Source organism: Microtus pennsylvanicus, chromosome 4 (assembly GCF_037038515.1).
Source record: "Microtus pennsylvanicus isolate mMicPen1 chromosome 4, mMicPen1.hap1, whole genome shotgun sequence".
NCBI lineage: Eukaryota > Metazoa > Chordata > Mammalia > Rodentia > Cricetidae > Microtus > Microtus pennsylvanicus.
This window is the reverse complement of record NC_134582.1, coordinates 32,823,659-32,840,121: the sequence shown is the minus strand read 5'-3', so window position 1 is coordinate 32,840,121 and position 16,463 is coordinate 32,823,659. Positions and strand designations below refer to the sequence as shown.

Sequence of the window (16,463 nt, the reverse complement as noted above, 5' to 3'; positions counted from 1 at the left end):
GATTTTTTGGGATGTGAACTTGGGTCTTCATTTTTGCACAGCAAATACTTAACCCACTGTGTCATCTCCAAATCAAGTTTTAGAGTCTTGTCCAATTCTAGAAGACACAGCTCATTACTCTCATGTTTTTGTTCCAAAGTTATTCGGTACTTGAACATCTTATGTATACTTTCTACTTGTACTAAATAATTCATAACACATGTGTGTATCTTTAGGAGATATTTTTAAAAACAATGAACAACAATGCAAATTAACAATTTGCTCACTTTTGTCAAAATTTGCTCCATTGTGTCCATGACAGTGTGTATAGACCAGCTTAATTAGTAGAAGCCATGACTTCCCAGAAAGAAAGAAGTGAAAATGCTTATTATATCTAAAGACTGCATTTTTATTTACTAAGCTATTGCTGGAGAAAGAATAAATTAATAGGATTCTAAAATAACTTGATAGAATCACAATTTACACACAAAATATGCTAACTATCAGTTTCTCTGTTTTAAAACACCTCAATACTTGGAAATAAGGGATATAGTGTCATTTCTTCATGGGGTACCTCAACTTCCCTACTATATTTTAAATATTTTGCATGTAAAAATAAAATCAAAGTAGAGTCCAGCAAGATGGCTCAGAGGATAAAGAGACTGTTGTCAAACTTAACCCCAGAAATTCAATCCTTGAAACCTACATTCTAGAAGAAGAGAATTGATTCTCGCCAATTGTTCTTTGTCCTACAAATACATGTCATGACATGCATGTGCACTCTCGGGCATATAAAATAACTTTAAAAAATGTAGCAATATATTATCAGTATTTCGAAAACATTACAATCCTTGCAGTCTGATCAAGTTATTATCAAAACATATATGCAGTATTGAAGATAGTTGTAGAAGGCCAGGGTTTTGCTGTCTTAAGTCATATAGATGAACAAATAATGGTACCCAAAAGATTTTATATAATGTCCTAATTTTAAATCAGAAATATAGGAATGGAGAAGATTTGCTATAAATCATGGGTTAAAGCAAAAATACTTCAGTGGTTTTTTTTTTTATCAAGATCAGCAGTTTCTTTCAGTGAACTTTCGTAAATGAATAATCACTGGTCAATATTTACTAAATGTACTTATTTAATGCTATATATTGAATACTGTCCAAATTTACAAAACAATATATTTTAAATAGCTGATGTTTTTATTTTAGGTACAGAACTAAAACATACTTTCCATAAGTTCAAATGATGTTTTAACCAATTATGAGCAATCAGACAAGACCAATTTAATTTTCATACATTCCTCTCCTGCCTCCTTGCTTATCATGGAATATATCTCTATGTGCTACTACCCGAGTCTCCATCTAAAAGGTGAGATTAAGAGAGCAAGAAAGAATAATAGGCATGGTTAGAAAATAAAAATAAAGAATAGAAAACAAACTTTCTGACATCTTTCTGGAACTCATGCTAGAATAAGTTTTCTGTTCAAAAGAATTCATATTCAGAGCACACTGAAGTCTGGAAGTCTAACAAAGTCAAAAGTCCATTGATGAAACAGAAATTATACATGTTAAAATACATAAATCATAGATGTTTCTAGTATATTGCCCTAATAGTACACAGAAACCAAGTTACATGTGGTGGTACATAGCTACAATCCTAGCATAAAGGTGACCTAAATAGGGAGATTCTTCCAAACTGGAGGCCAGCCTGGATTACCTTGTGATCACTAGACCAGCCAGGACTACATTGAGATAGCATGTAAAAATATTAAAATTAAGAAGAGACATTTGAATATTTTGGAATTCATTTTGGTGGAAAAAGTGCTTTAGAAGCCACACGTGAAGCATTACCATTTTCATCAATGTTGGAATCATTCAGTTATGGATATGGTATCAGCACTTTAGTGGTGTAATTGACTTCCTCTGTCAGCACAGTGCTGTTAATGGACTACATTGCAAAAGCATTCTGGCAAATGCGAGAATACAGAGATCTGCAATTACTTCAATTGTGTAACCTCAAAGTCTGCTCACCTTTTGTTTCTCAGCTGACTTACATGTGTCGTCTTGGTTTTACGCAATATAGGCATCAATTTCTAGTTCCCAGTGGCGGCAAGATTGAAAGAAGGGCGACCCCCGCATGTTAAATATAAATGATCCTACACTCTCCTGGAGCAGCACGTCTTAAACTCCCGGCAGAGAGCATTCAATTCCTAAGCTTTGTGTTTCTTTTCACAAGAGCTTTTCCATGAAGTTTGCTAGTGCAGAGCCAGGCCTCTTTCCTATCCATAAGCTCCCATCATTGAGAAATGTGTGCCGAAGAAGCAATGGTTTGGGAGAGAAGAAAAGTAAACTGAAATACAATATATTTCATTTGACTGCACTGCATTGTAATTCTTTTCAATGTTGTATATTTTAAAAGTGAATGGCCGTTAGATAGGACATCTGGCAAAGACAAATAGATTGGTTTTTCTTTTTTTCTTAATCTTCCAGCTCTGGAGACCTTAATAATACAAGAAATCCTGTGATATCATTACAGACTATAATGTAGTTTTATTTGTCAGGTAATCATGGTTAGAATAATTGTTGTTGACTTCTGATCTTATTTTTGGTGAAGAAAAGAGGCAAGAAATTTAACTATAGTATGATAATGAATTAACAATCATGAAATTTAGATTTCTGTTTTCTCAAGGCTTCTTTCAATACCTTCTATTTGAAAGCCAGAGAGGAGGAATAGCTTTCACAGAGATGAATGTAAGAACCAACATTTAATTTCTATCTAATACAGTTACTGGTTGAAAAGCATAAGTGGGCCTTAGATTATAGTTATCATATGTGTCATGTGATAACTAGAAATGAAAAGGTTTGATTCAGAAATAAATGATTAACCAAGATAGAGGAACATGATTAAACTTTTAACTTTGTTTTGATTGAAAGTACTCTCCGTAAGAAAATAATACCATTCTTTTGGCATGCCACATTTAAATCCACTGGGATATAGTTTAATACACACATGCTAACATGAGATTTACCAGGATTTTACTCAACTCCACAGTGTTTTGCCAAAAGGAAAAACATTCAGCCATCCATTTCACAGAGCTAATCAGGTTGCAACTGTTTCTCTAAGAAACACATGATAGAACAAAAAGGATATAAAATAGTGGAACAGAAATATGGGATCTACAAAACTGTTTGTTGCTTTTGGGAAAAAAATTGCAGCATGAGTGAAATTCTTGTTTCATCATTGTTAACAAAAGCACGCAGAAAGCAGAGCTTTCTCGGATGAAGAGAAAACACAAACACATGCCCTCTCAAGCCCCCTAAGAAGTTAGAGGAAATGCTCACATCTTTATAGACAACTTGCTCACTTCCTTTGATGATGAAGTAAGGGTTCTGAAGTAAGGGTTCTTATTTAGGGTCTTTTCTGTGCTCCTGGGGAAAAAAAAAACACCACAAAACATTTAGGTGATGAATTTTCAACTGTTTCCTTGAGCCTTTTCCACACTGCATTCCACAAACTTATTAAATAGTAGAAAATATTTATTGCTGATTGCAAGGATAGAGAACATGTCAATAATGTTTAATGCCTTCAGAATAAAGATATCAGGGCACTAACCCTGGCTCTTCTTACTTCTTTGGCAGATCTACTACTAAAGCTGACAGAATCTTATACACAAGAGACAGGACAGCTCCTGTGGGGGGGATGTAATATCCAAGGGAGCCTAGAATATTATACAAGGATCAAGTTCTAAGGGACCTTCAATGGAGGATGATCTGTTGAAACTAAGTTGTTGAATGTTTCCTTTTTGGAAGAAAATACCTGAACACTGCAAATGTATTTGTACCTAAGCTCTCAGTTTCTTTCTACAGAACTGTATATAAGCCAAACATACCAATATCCCTATACTCCACAGAAAATTAAGCAACAGAAATTTTCATTTAAATTATCAGAAGTCATTAGAACATTTAATAATGAATGCCCATAACTAGAAACAATAAGTATTTTCAGAAATTATTTTTCAAGGTAATATTTCTTATCAGGAATTTAAAAAGGAAGAGAAAAATATGGCTGTTGTTGAAGCATTACTGTCTTTTATCGGTGAATGAGCCTGTTATATTTAATCATAGTATTTATAAATAACTTTGCAAGTGGCTGATAAGGTATCTCTAGATAGGTCAGAGATGAGAGTCTACGAGATTTTTGTTTGCTTGTTGTTTTTAAAATGTAATTCTTGATAGTAACTCCAGAGGCCAAGAAATATTCTACTGATGAGTGGTCTCCAGTCCTCTGACATGCTTTAAAATCATTTTGAAAACTGATTGGCGAGGGATGAAAGAAAGAGGTCACAGTTAAATCACATGCTACTTATGCAAAGGAGGTCTGTTTGGATCTTGATGCCGAGGTCCGCTGGCTCATAAGCACCAGTAACTCCAGTTCCACCATGATACACGCCTCTAGCCTCCATGGTCTCCTGCACACAGATGCATATAGTTTTTAAAAGAAACAAAAAGATAGGCAAGTATAAATAATGAAAAAGAAATTATTAATATCTTGAGAAGTCCTATGCCTATCTTATATGTTGTATTCTATGGCTTAGATTTGAAGAGAAACCATACAGAATAATAATAAGCTACAAAAGGGACTTGTTACTTTTGATTTCAAAGGAAAGACTTGAAGTGGTTAAGATAAAATATCCCACTAGGCTACACTTGCAAGGTCAATTCGCAGGCATCCACATGGCCACATGACCACTGTCTCAGAGGCTCCTGTCCTGCAAAGCACGTTTAGCTTTGCCCCAGGCATTTGAGGTTGAAAACCCTATCCGCTGTCTGGACGTGTTTAATAACTTCCTCTTTGAATTTCTGTTCTGCGTAAAGATGGTTGTGACTATCGGGAGGGCACTGAGAAACGTGCATCTCTCCTGGGCATGATTCCAGTTCTTCTTCTTCCCTGACAGAGTCCTAAACTTCCCCTTTCCCCACGTGCTGCGAGCTTTTCCTGTCAGCTGTACTGTTAATCTTAACTATTCTGACTGGGGTGAGATGAAATCGCAAAGTAGTTTGAATTTGCTTTTCCCTAGTTGCTAAATCTGATGAACACTTTTTGAGAAATTATCTGTCTTGAACAGAGTTCTTCTCATTTTTACTAGCATTTCCAAATTTTGTAGTTTCTTCTGCTATTTGGAAATAATGCTCTTTTTAATTTTTTCAATATTTTTCCTTTTATTGAAAATATATTTTCCCCAATATTATATCTTGAATACGGTTTCTGTTCCCTCTCCTCCTCCAAACTCCTCTCCACTTTTCCTCCCATCAATATCTACCGCCTTTCTGTCTCTAATTTGAAAGTAAACTGTGATTGGCAGCTGGAGAGATGACTCAGAGGTTAAGAGCTCTGGCTGCTCTTCCAGAGGTCCTGAGTTTAATTCCCAGCAACCATATGGTGATTCCCAACCACCTACAGTAGGATCTGATGCCTTCTTCTGGTATAAAGTTGTACATCCAGATAGAGCACTTAGAGACTTAAAATAAATAATGAATCTTTAAAAAAAAAGAAAAAAAGAAAATAAACAGCCTTCTAATAAGATAATCATAAATGAAAGAAAATAAGATTAAACAAAGACTAACATATTGGAATAGGGTAAAACAAACAAACAAACAAAAGAAAAGTAGCCCAAGAAAAGGCACAAGAAACTGACAGGCACTCAGAGACCCACTAATTCTCACACTCAGGAATTTCTTAAAAACACTAAACTGGAATCTGTAATATATACACAAAGGACCTATAGCATGAAAAGAGAGAAATATATAAAAATATAATACATTATATATATGCATGTATGTAAAATATATATAGTCTATTACATGTAATCAATTTAAATAGAATCAATATATAAACCTTGACAAGATAAAATAAGACAAGGAACTTCCAAAAATACTGCAGAGGTCATTTTTTGTTCCCCATCCACTCTTCTGGGCATGCCGACCACCCATATAAAAATGACACTCCCTTGGAAAAAACTCAATTTTTATTTGCAAGTGATTGTTAATCAGAGATAGCATCTGGATTAGGGATAGGGACATGTGTCCAGTTCTCATTCATCTCTATGACCCCATCTGGTGCAGACCCATGCAAGGCCTGTGAATGCTGCCTCTGTCTCTCTGAGTTCATATGTCCATTGACAGTGGTTACTTAGAAGACATTGTTTACTTTGTGTTCTCAATCCCTCAGGCTCTTACACACTTGTGTCTTCTGCAGGGTTCTCTGAGCCCTGAGGTGAAGGGATATTTTGGGGACATTCCATTCAGGACTGAGGGGTTAAAGGTCTCTATCATAGGTCTCTGGGGTATCTTGTTTCAGGTTCAGTGTTAGAAATTGGTTCCATCTCATGACGTGGGCGTAAGTCAAATCAGATATCGGTTGGTTACTCCTACAAGCTTTGGGCCGTGATTGCCATAGCATATTTTGCAGACAGGACGCCATTGTGGATCATAGTATTTGTGGCTAGGTTGGTGTTTCGGTTTCTCTTTGTGTAGCATGCATCATACCAAAGATGCTAGAACGTGGGAGAGAAAGCTATGTCCTCAAATACTGCTATCTGTGTATTAACTGTAAGGGGAAAATTTAAGGATAATGAAGTTTCAGGATCTTACACATTTTATTTCTTTAGAAAATGGCCATCTAACCTGAAAGCCTTAAACATCTCCTTAACTTTATATTTTGGCACTTATTAAATACACTCAACACACCAAACACTAACACAGAGTTCATTAGCTTGGCTTGCTAATGGACGAGGCTTCTTCCTAAGGTAATAACCAACATTGCTTCTGGGAGCAAGAAAGCAAAGTGGCCATCAGAACAGCACATGCTATTTCAACGACACCGTTAATTCATAAGAAGAAATTACTTGTGTCAACTAAGAACAGGGTGCTAGAATTAGCAATATAATTTTGTTCAATTTAAAGTAAACATTTTAAGGTGTTTTCCTCATAGTCCTGGCTTGTGAAGCATGAAATTAAATGCTTTGTCTAAAGGAAATACTTAATATAAATATTACAAAAAGAGACCATTTAAAATGATCTTCCTAATTTATTGATGTTTGTGATTCAATATATATTATATATCCGCATAATACCCAAAGCAAACAATTTGGGACAAAACAAGAGAGGTGCAAGCAAGGACAAAATATAGAACATAACAAATATTCCAAAAGGAAATAGCATATAATGTATAAAAATTGTACTTAGATTCCTTTTTTCCTTACCTAGAAAGCTCACCGTATGCTTTCAAATTGGTAGCACATTCCCTAAGGACTTTTATCATAGAAATGTTTGAAGTAGTCTTCAATCAAGGAGGTTCTGCTCAATTTCCACTACCAAGGGGTTTACATATCTTTATTAATTCTTCCTAAAGGGTTGTATTGAGGCAAGTATTCTAACTTCTTTCTTCTATCAAACTTTCTAATTTCTGTAGAATAATAGAACCAGAGATACCGTTTTGAAGTACACTGGTGTTATAATTGTATTTTAAAGCTATCTGTTCTATGTTCCTCCTGTAGGTACCCTTTGTACCTAACATTATAAACTTGTACTCAAGATTAGTTGAACAGATGGACTCCATAAACTTAAAAAACAAAAAAGAAGAATAAATCTAGAAGGAGTTAAAGAAGTAAATTTGATCAAATGATTCATGAACTTCTTAAAGATTTAATAAAAATCAATTATTAAAATATTAATAACTTAAATTAAAATCAGAGAAACACTGTAGTTTTAATATATATAAAACACTTTATAAAAAAATTAAAATCACCAAAATTGTATTAAGAAACATTGAAACTAATATATTAATAATTGAATATAATTAGTTAAATTTTCCACTAACTAAAATAAGGCATGAGATGATTCTATGAGATTTTTTAAATTATTTATACTATTTCACATTGTATTAGAAACATTTAACAATAAAACAAGAGTAAAATAGCCTATTTTCTGCAAAAAGGACAGTTTTCAATATCCATCAACAATATTATTACTAATAATTTTAAAATTAACAATTTTTTAGAAGAAACAAGAAAGAATAATGTAATGGCTACGAATTACAATAATTAGAAATTCACTAGAAATTTTATGATACCAAAAAATTTACAAAATATGTTTAAAATGTCTAAATTGCAGTGGAAGTTATAAATAAGGATAAATATGACAGGACATTTTATCGATACCTATTAGAAAATAATGCAATTAAAAAGAGAGGTCTAAATAAAAAAATCACCATGTCTCTGAAATGACAAATTTTATATAGGTGCTAATTATTTCCTGATTTAGTGTTTTCTGAACATTCACTCTATATAAGTTTGAAATTTGAAGCACATATTGAGAACTAAGTATACTATTAGAGTGGAGCATGCTTCTGAGGATGTGAGGGAATCACCTCATAAGAATAGGTTAGGAAATAAGAGATACAGCCAAGAGAATCTATAAACTTGTGGAAAATATTTTCATATACATATACATATATATATATATGCAGCAAAGTGAATACCATTCATCCAGTGATTTTAATATCATTCCATCTGTTTGTGAAAATACTGTGATTCTTAAAAACACAATAAGTTCTCAAGAAGTTTAATCAAGGATTGACAAATGTTTCCTGAAAATATAGAGAGAATTAATAGTTAGGTCTTTATTAGTGTTTGCCTATACTTATTTATAATTATATTTATTTACATATTTATGTCCTTTATTTCTACCCTAACTGTGCATCTGTAGTTTTAAGGCCACATGAAGTGGGTGGGAGTAATAGACTTCTAAATTGTATGGCAGATCTGGATTTAATCTCTCTTGACTGGAGTTTCCATACATGGGAAAATAAAGAAACCTGTTTTATAGGGTAGTGAACCTGCTAGTAAAGTGTCTATTGCTTAAGTCTGTTTTGGATGTAATTGGAATCTCATGCTTTTGCACAATTAGTATAATCTCTAGATCATAATTGGTATTTTGTTTCTGCAGTATTGAATTTAGTGACAATAATGTGCTTTTTAGTTATTTTTAAAGTTCCAGAAAGAACAAGACACACACACACATGCACACACATATAATTTTTTATATTGATTTTACTGAGCTATGCATTTTCCCTCCTCCCCTCCCTTTCTCTCCTTTCCCCTTCAACACTCTCTGTGGGATTTTTTCTGCTGTGTAGTACTCCATTGTATAAATGTACCACATTTTTCTTATCCATTCCTTGGTCGAGGGGCATTTAGGTTGTTTCTAGGTTTTGGCTATGACAAACAATGCTGCTATGAACATTGTTGAGAACATGTCCTATGGTACGATTGAGCATCCTTTGAAAATATACCCCAAAAGTGGTATTGCTAGGTCTTGAGGAAGGTTGTTTACTAATTTTATGAGAAATCGCAACACTGATATCCAAAGGGACTGTACCAATTTACACTTCAACCAGCAATGCAAGAGTATTCCCTTTACCCCACAACAATCCAAGCATAAGTTGTCATCAGTGTTTTGGATCTTGGCCATTCTTACAGGTGTAAGATGGATTCTCAGAGTTGTTTTGATTTACATTTCTCTGATGACTAAGGATGTTGAACATTTCCGTAAGTGTCTTTCAGCCATTTTAGATTCCTCTGTTGAGAATTCTCTGATTAGGTCTGTACTCCATTTTTCATTGGATTATTTGTTCTTTTGATGACCAATTTCTTGAGTTCTTTTAATATTTAGGATATTAGTCCTCTGTCCAATGAGAGATGGCTCAGCCATTAAACTCTAGGCTCACAACCAAAAATATAAGAAATTTAAGGGAAATGACTTTAGTGTTTTTATCCTTATGTTTTTCTATGAGAGTGGATATATTGCATATTGAACCATGGTTAAGTATATTTTTATATTGTGAATGCATATATCATGCATTTATTTAAATATTTATCAGTTTCAAATGTATTTTATAAAATACAATGAATAAACTTTTTGATAATTTAATAATTTATATACATTGTGAGGAAGGAAAGTTTCACAACCATTCCAAAATATAAATTGTGAAGCATTTCTCTTTAGACGAATCTCTGTGTATTTTGCATTCTCACTTAATTATCTTGCTATCTCGGCCCTCTTTAAATTGTGCTGTACTTACCACATGAAATTAATGTAAAGTACTACTTACATAAATTAATTAATTTGACATCTAATGACCTAAGGCCTCAGTTATTTAACACAGTTCATAATTTGCATCTTTTATTTAGATCTGGAAGGAAATTGCAAGAGTGGAAAAGCTTTAAAGCCCTTGAAATTCTTGAACCTGTTTCACCTGAACAGCCAAAAAAATCTTAATTGTTTTGAAGCAGAACCTATCTGAGAGGAATGTAGCCCTTAACCCACTGATTTCAAGAATGGGTCAGAAAGCGTGCCCACATGGGCACCTTAGATCACATTCGTTTACCACAGCTTTTGATGTGTACAATTATTTTGTTCATTATTTCAGGGCTTAGCAAATATATTTGACATATCATCATTTAACATGTCAATGGGCATCATTACATACCTCCATAATTGAAGGAGATATTTAAATATAAGTACAGAGTGGATATTTTAAAATTTTTGTATCTTAAAATTTATAGTAATGGAAGTTTATGACATAGAATTTGAAAACATAAACAACAATACAGTTTAGAGCCTTTCTCCAGGGGGACAAATATTTGAACCTAACATTAGTAAATTGAACATGGCAATATAATGCCTAATAATACCACCAATCCAACAGTGTGGGTATCTAACTCTAGGACTAGAACAAGAGAAATGTATCCTGTAGTAGCCCAGTTTAGATTCCAATCAGCAAATTCAAAATGTGGGTTTTGAAGGTTTGGAATTTTATTTTTTTTAATTTATTTATTTATTCAAGATTTCTGTCTCTTCCCCGCCACCGCCTCCCATTTTCCTCCCCCTCCTCCAATCACGTCCCCCTCCCTCGTCAGCCCAAAGAGCAATCAGGGTTCCCTGCCCTGTGGGAAGTCCATGGACCACCCACCTCCATCCAGGTCTAGTAAGGTGAGCATCCAAACTGCCTAGGCTCTCACAAAGCCAGTATTTGCAGTAGGATCAAAAACCCATTGCCATTGATCTTGAGTTCTCAGTATTCCTCATTGTCCGCTATGTTCAGAGAGTCCGGTTTTATCCCAGGCTTTTTCAGACCCAGGCCAGCTGGCTTTGGTGAGTTCCCGATAGAACATCCCCATTGTCTCAGTGTGTGGGTGCACCCCTCGCGGTCCTGAATTCCTTGCTCGTGCTCTCTCTCCTTCTGCTACTGATTTGGACCTTGAGATTTCTGGGTTTGGAATTTTATTATTTTATTTTATTGCTCTCAGTTTGTGGCTTTTGAGAACTGAAAAACACACATCAACTTCCACGAGCTTCTTCCCAAAACAGTAGAAATATGTTTCAGAACCATGATGACTCTTCTCTTCAGTGGGCAGCAACTGAATGAAATACCTCATTAGTGAAAAAAGGTGAAGTCTATTTGCCCTCCTCAGTTTGTGATTGAGAAAACACCTGTGACTGTAGTGATTTCTTAGAGCCTTTAACTGAAGTCTTGGCCATTTATTTGGCTAAAAAATACATAATTATTCCCTCTCCACCACCCCTTCAATATTGCCACACCCTTTCCAGCCACTCTCTCCTTAAAGATTCTTCAACATGTCTTACTCCTATTACCATATTACTATAGAAGGGTAGCCAGGATTCTGCTAATTCTCCAAACAATATTTGTCCTTTATTCTTTAAATTCTATATTATGTAAGGTTTGAGGTATAAGGCCCTACTTTGTTTCTGTAAAATACAGGAGGCACCAAATAGCGCCTTCCTTCTGTGACTTTAGCCTTATTCTTTCTTTTGTATCAAATATCTTTATTTTCCAACTATTAGCAGTTATTTATGCTTGCAAATTCTATTCTCACTTTTACCTTTCATTTCACATTGTCGTACAAACCTTACTGAGACTCTTTTTACCTTCAAGTAATTATCTTCTTGGGGGCAGTGTGCACAGATTTTTTGACCTATTCATCGTTCTTAAATCAGCATCTGGTGTTGGTGGATGAAAATAAATATTTTGAATGGTCAACGTATGATGAATAGATTGACTAAACTATTTAAGAAATCAATAAAATGAAATTCTAAAAGGTTTTAAACTCTCCTAAATTATAAACCTATGAAAATATAATGGAAACATTTAATTTGCTTTTTTCAATATACATGAATTGCATATCCATATTTTTAGAGAAATTCAACTTTGAGCATATTTCATACTGTTTCAATTTCACAGAAAATCAAAGTACTAATTATTGTAAAACCGTTACTGTTGTATTTTTAACAGCTAATGTTGGTTTTCTTTGTATACATAGAAGCTCAAATTCTCAGATGATACCAAAATGGAACGGATAGATTCCCATGACATTCAGGAGTGTTCTCCTCTCTCAGACAGCTGTCCTCTAGTTTTCAGAAGCAGCTCTGGGATTAAACTATCTTCTCCATGCCTTCTGTTGCTTGCATAGGATATCGTTAATGAGGAGCCCGAGCAAAGAGACAACACACTGTTAGATCATATTCATTGATTTTTGAAATTTAATCTCCAAGTTGGAAGAACAGACTGTTTAGGTTTTTCCTTTTTAGTTTTATGGATTTAAATTTCAAAGGCATTGTTCTAACAGTAGAACAATCTCAAGGAATTATCAATCTAACAGCATAGTAAATATCTTGCTAAGGAAGGGCCAACAATTCCATCTTTTGTTTGTGTGTATACATTGGACTACTCAGTACACTCTGGCACTACCCTACTTTTCAAAGAAATAATTTTAAAGCAAGGGCTTCTCAGATGAGTTCAAAGGATCTAAAATACACTTGATTGGGTGGTATCTTACTTTTCTGTGGCTGGGATAAGACGTCATTACGAAGGAAAGCTATAAAAGACAGAGCATATTGGGAGTTTACAGTTACAGCGGGTTACAGTTACCACCGTGGTGTGTAGCACGGAACACACAGGCAGACATGGTCTGGAACAGTAGCTAAATGCTTACATATTGATCCACAACATAAGACTGAGAGTTAACTGTAAATGGTGTCAAATTTTGAAACCTCAAACTCTCGCTCCCAGTGACACATTTCCTAGAACAAGCCCCCATCTCCTAATAGGTCCCAAATAGTTCCACCAGCTGGGGACCAAAGTAGTCAAATACAAGAGCCTATGGGGGCCATTCTCATTCAACCACCACAGGTGGGAAGGAAGTGAAGTGGAGAAAGGGGATGGGCACACTCTGTGAATTCTCGAGGGACAAATAATAACATTAATTTTAACATCAAACATTAAAATAGTAGCTTTTATCTGGACCTAATGTTGTGAGTATTCTCTATGTCATATCTGTGAGAGAAGATCACAGACATTTCAGATCAAGTAATATTAAATGCTCTGAAGGTAGAGAATTATGCCCATGCTTCATTCATTTTTGCTTCTCCATAAATTATCAATTAAAAATATGGACATAAACTCTTTAAAAATGCTTGTTTTTAAGTACTGTAGATACCTGTGAAGAAAGACAAAGTTAGTTCTTAAACAGTTCTGCTATCCAGAAGCAAATTTTTTGCCAACCTGACGCTGTTTTTAAAGAACATAAATTACAGTATTTTATATCACTAAGCGTTCCAAAAGTACAACTTTGCTCATTGCTCAAAAAATGTCAGTATCAATGGAAAAAGTTATTTTAATTATTTTGAGGCAATATATTTTAAAAGTTTGTCTTCAATGCCTTTAAGAAGTATTTTGAGAATGTGAGACATTTATAAGTGGGTAAAATTGCATGAAGTTTAAAAAAATAAGGATAAGAAATCTTTTGCTTGAAAAATAAGCATTATAGTATTAAAACTTGATAATTAAGCTATAAAAATGATTTTACTCGAGGGGGGAGGACCTTGGACTTTCCACAGGGCAGGGAACCCTGATGGCTCTTTAGACTGGAGAGGGAGGGGGAGAGGAGTTCGGGGAGGAGGAGAAGGGTGGGAGGAGGGGGAGGGAAATGGGAGGCTAGGAGGAGGGGGAAACTTTTTTTTTCTCAATAAAAAATTTAAAAAAATGTTTTTACTCAATAATCTTAATATGCATATAATATTTAAAATTATAATTCAAGGAATTTTAAATTAAAATTACATATTATATTAAATTAATACATATTTCTAATTTATAATGTCTTTATTAAATTATACTTATTGTTTGAACTGATTTGAAATGATTGCCTGTTTTTTGTTTTTCTCTCTAACAGCTTTATCAGGTTGGAAGGAATACCTTTATTTAGAGGCATGTGGATTTATTTTTCTTACGTCAAACTGATCCTGGACTTTTTGAGGCCAGATCTAATTTCAGTGTAACCAGGAGCCTGACCCTGTCAGAGAAGCTAACTTTTCTTTTGGAGCACAAATGACCAATGGGATGGTCTGCCTAAAATCATCTGCCTCTCACCTGACAGCCATGCACAGAACCAGGTGGGCAGAAAATGCCCCAGCCTTAAAATATCTTCACTCCTGATTACCGAGAAGATACAACACCCAGAAGAAAATGACTAAGTTTTTAAGAAGCCAACAGATAAACAAAATCAAACAATCTAATTTCACAATGGAAAATCAATATTCTTGGATATCCATCTGCCCAGAAAAAAAATGCAATTCATCAATGAAGTTATTAAATTATACATCAATTTATCATTTTAAGAGATGGAAAGTTATGGACAGGAGGTGTCTCAAGTGAGAATTACTCCTCATTTCAACAAATTCAGACAAAACCAAAACTGAACCAGCTGGAACTTTGCAAGGATGGGATTAGGAGGAATGTTGCAGTTTGCAGATGTGAACAGGTCCACAGTCCATATTCCCTCAAAGCCATAAGGGATAGCAGCATTGGCCCCAATTGTTTGAAAAGTTCCAGTGTTACATCCACCACCTCATACTGGTTGAGAGGGGAAATTGCTTTACACTGATTACATCTCCAAGCACTTCTGTTATTTGCACAGTTGCTTCCATTCAGGGTAAGGAAGTGTTCTGGTATTTGCACAGATGATCCCACCAGTTTGGAGACCACAAGAAGCAGTTCCTTGAAGGCATCCAAAAAGGATCACTTGAGAATTATTAAGATAATGAGTTCCCCTTTTATTTTCTAATTAACAAATAGTCAGTTACTTACATAAAGAACTGAATTTGTTTCTGAACAAAACTGTAAAATTATAAAGAAAACATTATTGTGGTCAAATGAATGAGATCAAAAGGGTTTTATATATATGTGGGTCATTAATATTAAAAAGCTGAAACTGTGTACTAAACAGTGATGTTTAATTCTGTTTGTTCTGTTAATTCAAAAAGTCATTTGTAATTTGTATTTGACATACAACAATTTTATAATCATCTCTGTTTCCTTGGAAAATGTATCAAACAAACAGCATTTTTTTCAGTTTATTTTTCTAAATAAATGTGTTGTTTGTAGAAGCTGGGGTTGTTTATTTAATTTAGTTTGTGTTACCTGAAAATTTCCTATTTTGTTTGACTAAGAGACTTTTTGCATAATTCAGAATTAAAGATAGCTTGAGATTTCAAATCAATATATAGTATAAAATTATGTCCTGTTTTCTAAAACCCAAGAAGATGATATATTTTTTACACCATATCTTTCTTGTAAAGTGCTATTTAATGTCATTGCAATAATATCAAGAATTACTATTCATACAACAATGTTTCTGGAAAACAAAGTTCAGACCTTATAACAGGAAATATTTTTCTTGTCCTCTTCCTGGAGAATAAAATTAGATTTAAACACTTAAGTGATTAATCATAGTTAATGAACCCTCATTACTCTCCCCCCCACACACACACACACTCGGAGGTCTGTTTACAACATCCATAATTATACTTAAAATTGACTAGGCAATCAGACTGGAGGAAACATGGATCTCTTAATCAACAAAGGTTTTTTTGAATACTCACAAGATGCTCATTCACACTTATGGGTTCTAGGCTAACTAGTATTGGTGAATGCTGCTACCAGCAGTTAGCACTGTGATGTGATATTCAAAACTATTATTTTTAGTAATTAAAAGAACATTCTTGAATTTATTCCTTAACTTTAGTCTGATACAGACATCCTATCATATTGTTCTGCACACAAAAACTGGATAATTTACTATGATCTGCCTTGGTACTTGCAGTATCCTGTAACATAATAAAAAATGTTTGCGATGCAACATTTGAACTCCTGAAAATTAAGACATCATACCTGAAACATAATCCCTCTGGAAATCAAATTGCCATTCTCGTGGGTTGTTAAACACTAATGTCTGAGTGTCTGGAAACATTCTGGTTCTTTAAAATCACAGTGATGGCTTCAAACTGCAAATTATTGGAAATTACATGCAGGAAGTCAGTATTCCCCATCTAACAGTAAAT

At 34.3% G+C, this 16,463-nt stretch overlaps 1 protein-coding gene across 1 annotated transcript in view; it reads left to right on the top strand.

The window, feature by feature from the left end:
- Window positions 1-15,509, top strand: part of Prr16 (proline rich 16) — a 266,720-nt gene extending 251,211 nt beyond the window's left edge. Inside the window, exon 3 of the transcript XR_012910289.1 lies at window positions 14,297-15,509. The gene's annotated coding sequence lies outside the window, so the exon portion shown is untranslated. The remainder of the gene's footprint in view (window positions 1-14,296) is intronic.
- The last annotated feature ends 954 nt before the right edge of the window (window positions 15,510-16,463 follow it).